Genomic DNA, 4,699 nt, shown 5'->3' with positions numbered 1-4,699 from the left:
GTTTATCTTTGTGTTATTATTAAGATAATGCATGAGATTCAACTTAATCAAGAATCTGTATGCAGCAGTTTTCACTGTGAACTGTAATTTAAAATTGTAATCATGAAAGGCTAATGTCTTACCCTACTATTATAAGGGCTTCTATGCTCTTTTTACTTTTTTGATATACACATTGATGTGATTAGTTTAATATAATGATCAGCTGTGTGAAGTAGACAATATATACGTGCACAGAGTAATTTGTTTATTACATATTCAGGTAGAAGTTAGAGTGTAGTTGTGCTGCATAGTGATTGTTTTGTTCTTTGCTTATTACAAGTTTATCAGTTTGCTCTGGCATGTTGAAATATAATCTCATAATACCATATTTTCACAAACCTTCAGCAAGGATGGTAACTGCACTTGTCTAATGTACAGTTTATAGCATCATCATGGACAGCAGGCTGGTAAAAATGTGAAAATAATGAAATAAAAAAAAATAGGTCAATGATACTAAAATAACTCAAAGTATGTACACGTACTTGTTGAAAATACAGTATAGTTTTCAATCAAAATAGAACTCATCCCTTCTCAACAACCCACTTCCCTTTAGAGAATGGGGAACAAAGTAGCATTTTGTGGTGATATACAGTATCATGTAGTTGTCATTGATTTTTGCTTTAAAAAAAGAAATTTGAAACAAGAATTATACAGCACATTTTAAAGTAATCTCAGAGGCACTTTTAGATAAAATATTCTAGTGATGCCAAGCTCAACTAGGTCATATTTTCAGATTGTCTATAATGAACCAGCATGCATCCACACATTAATGGCTCATTCACACCATACCATGCATAGATGCGTGTTTACATTTCCTTACCGTCTTGAATTGTATTGTGATTGTAATGTCTTCCTTATATTGTAAAGTGCTGCACAAACTGTTGGCGCTATATAAATCCTGTATAATAATAATAATAATAATAATGATAATGTTGTTTTTATGCATATTGTGGGGAATTTATGAACGTGTTTGCAACAGAATTTTTTGTTGCATAGACCAAAATGTCATGCTAACCGTAAAGTTTTATCTTTGCTTTGCGCCTTTTTTGAAGTGTTCTTGTGACATATTCATGTTTGTGACTTCATATGTTTTGCAACATTTTGCATAGTTTCTCAACTGCACAGTATTTGCACCCAGCATTTGCGACATTAGACACCCTCCAAACTATCACACATTCTAGAAGTCCTCCTGAGCACTTCTTAAAGTATTGCAAAGATAACTCATACACTCAAGTCGGCTAACCACTTCAGGACTATTCAGCTGTCATCTAGGAGTTTCCCTGTAAGCTTGTGTTTAGAGACCAGGACAAGAGACAATTCTCCTTATAAAAGGCATTTAAGAATAAAAACAAACCAGGATAATAAATCTGTCACAATATGCACTAGAATTGAGGGATGCAACAGTTTAAGGTCTCGTTCACACCTAGGCGTATTGCATATGCGCGTCTGTCGCAAATGCGCGTTTCCGAAGGCTACTTGGCTGTATCCCAATGGAAACGCGCAACAAAACGGCCCAAAGTAGTACATGTACCTTTTCAGGCGTGGGCCGTTTTGTAGCGCGTTAGGGACGGGCGGAAATATGCCAAGGTGGGAACAAGACCATTGAATACAATGGGATTTATATTTTTGAGCATTTTGTAGAGCGTTCGTCGAGCGTAGAACGCGCTACAAAACGTTCAGGTGTGAACAAGGGCTAAAGGAGAACTACGGTATGAGTGAAATACACTCATCCCCATAGTTGGAGCCAACGCCCGACACTGCAGCTGTCACACCTCGGCTAACCGCTGATCACACAGTTCACGCTCTTCTCCCTCCAGAGAGCGGTGACTGTCAGTCATCAGTCCCCACAAGGATTCCCCCCTCCAGCATTGACTGGAGGGGCGGACAGGGGAGCGGGCAGACACAGCTGGCTCTAGAGAGGCATAGCCAGCTGTCAATCTGACAATGGGGTGGATCCCAGCAATACTGTCGTGCTCCTTCCCGGCTGAAGCACAAACTGCTGTCAGCATATAGCGGGCAATGGCCCGCTATATGCCAAGTTTTGGATCACAGGTGGCCATTACTAAATTTCCTCCTGTGACCCTACAGAGAACTATGGCCATAAAAGGTTTTGACATAGTTCTTTAAAAAAACAAAAAACAACCCCGCTCATGATGCCACCAAATTGATACATTTCCCCCCATTGTTTTTATCCTCAGTTGGGTGTGGAATGAGACACATATATAACAATTTACTAAAGAGATCAAGGCTGTTTCCCTAACAAAGTGAATGTTCACTTTGGAAAGGGTATGTTAGTAAATAAGGCAAAGCTGTGTTCACTTTCAAAGCCCAATCATATGTGAGGAACATAAACAAACAAAAAAATAGACTTCTTGCTACCACATGATTGATTATTCAAAGTGAGCATTGCTTTGTCTTATTCAATAACATTCCCTTAGCAAAGTCAACATAGACTTTCCAAATTAAACATTCTCTTGGCTAGGGGAACAGCCTCTATTCCTTTAGTAAAATAAAGTGTCAAATATTCACCTCATTAAAATAGTTTATTTGTAAAATTATACAAATAAGATAAATAACATTTATACAAATAAAAAAATATAACAAACATCTTATAATACAGAGAACCTTAAACATCTTATAAAATTGATCGTTCCCTTTAAGTAACAAGAATGTCTCTTGTAACATTTACATTTTAGTGTAAATTATTCAATGCCATTCCCAAACTTTTACTGTTACTCAATCATCTATTGTTCCTAGAGTCATAATAGCCAGACATAATTCCCCCGACACTGGGTACAAGGTGTTTGTTTAAATAGTGGGTTAAGAAAACAATTCTGGTTTCCTAGACATGTTCTTCCCCTTTTGTGAATTAATGGTTGGCAGGCTTTTTAGTGACAAAAGGTTGTGTTCGCTAACTCCAAAAGCCAGGCATAATTCCAAAGCATAGAAATGAAAGGAACTTTGCAAAAGGGATTCCATTTATGTTAACCCTTGCCACACACTTCTTGTTTAATACAGTGCCTACCAAACCTTAGATATGTGTCTGCCACAAACAACATGTCTTCAGGTTAGAGAACCCCAACTAATAATGGTAAACTAGTCTCATCCAGGAAAGTCTATAACATGTTGCCTCCCTGTTGGTTTACTTGCTTGTACCCTCTTCATTGTAAACTGGACTTTTTCTTTTCAAAGTAGTCGCTAGAGTAAAAAAAAAAACCATAGCTGGTCAACAGGTTGAAGTAGAACTCAAAGCAAATGTCTAAATACACAATGAATGTAACCTTCTCTGCCATACTGCACAATCAGCACACTGGCAGCTGTCTTTCCGATTACATGGTCGCCGATTACAATACCATGCACGGGTACCACTGTTTTACATTTAGATTTCACCTCTATGTGCAATAAAGTGTATTTAGACTTGAAAACAAAAATGTAATATAAAATCCTTAGACGTTGAGGCCGCATTAGGTTCTCTCTTTTCCAAGCTTTATTCCTGTATTTTCCCCTGGTGGCTCTACCAATAACACACTTCCTGCGCTAGTGTGACAACATTTACTCACTATACTATATTTATAAAGAGCAAGGTTGTCAGGCTCTCCTGATTTGGACCACAAACACTTAACCCTCTCCTGATCTCCATTACAAAGAGCAGTGACGCTTTGTAGTTCACAGAAGATACCTTGGAAAGCAAACATTGTTTAAAGCAGAACTCCAGGATTTTTTAAATTAACCCTTGAAGTGGGGATACCCCCAGCACTGCAAGGGTTATGAGCTTGTTTGTGTCTAGATGTAACAAAGATGTACTCACCCGAAAATCCGAGCTCGCCAGCTGTCATGGCGCTTCCTCCAGCCAGTCCCCGCCTCTGCAGCACAGTGAAATGTTCCGCAGAGTCCCCACATCTATGCACAGTGTACAGATGTGATGCATCACTGGACCTTAGACTGCTGCAGAGGAGGGGGAGAGACATTGCAGGGACCGGTCTAAGAAGCCGACTCAGAGCTTTGCGTGAGTAACTTTTTTTTTAACCTAGACACAAACAAGCAATTCACCCTTGCAGTGCCAGGGTAGCCCCACTGCAAGGGTTAATAATAAGAAAAAAAATCCTGGAGTTCTACTGTAGGGTTTCTTTTTATTCCACATGAAGTTACAAGGACTCAAGATTTTTGACAGGATCAATAGGAATTTTCTGTTCTTGCAGAACATGTAGTTAGCCTAAAAAAAGGAAACTAATGCAACCACCACATCTTAGTGCAATATATTCCATTGTGTTCTTGAGTTTAGGTATGCTATAAATGTTCTCAGAAATGTTCTAAACAATAGGTTTGACATTTAGGGGACTAGTCAAAACTAGGCAAAAAAACCCCAAAAAACCTAAAGCTTAGGTAATACTAGGTAATACTTTTTTGAAAAATAATCGAATATATTTTTAAACGTTCCATGTATATGTACCTGGATTTGTCATGATTGCCCAGCTGGAATGGACCTTATTCAATCTCCAAAACCCAATACTACGTAACTCACTCTATGGGCTTGATTTACACAAGGCACATAGGCAATTCACTTTGCAAGGGAATTTGCAGATTGCAGGGGAAGTTTCCCTTAGCTTGGTGAATGTGGTGAGATTTCACTGGGCAATCACGTGCAAGGAAAATACCCCCC

The sequence above is a fragment of the Nanorana parkeri genome, unplaced genomic scaffold, assembly GCF_000935625.1.
Source record: "Nanorana parkeri isolate BGI_ZX_2015 unplaced genomic scaffold, ASM93562v1 scaffold1588, whole genome shotgun sequence".
Classification (NCBI taxonomy): Eukaryota; Metazoa; Chordata; class Amphibia; order Anura; family Dicroglossidae; genus Nanorana; species Nanorana parkeri.
This window is presented reverse-complemented; position numbering follows the sequence as displayed.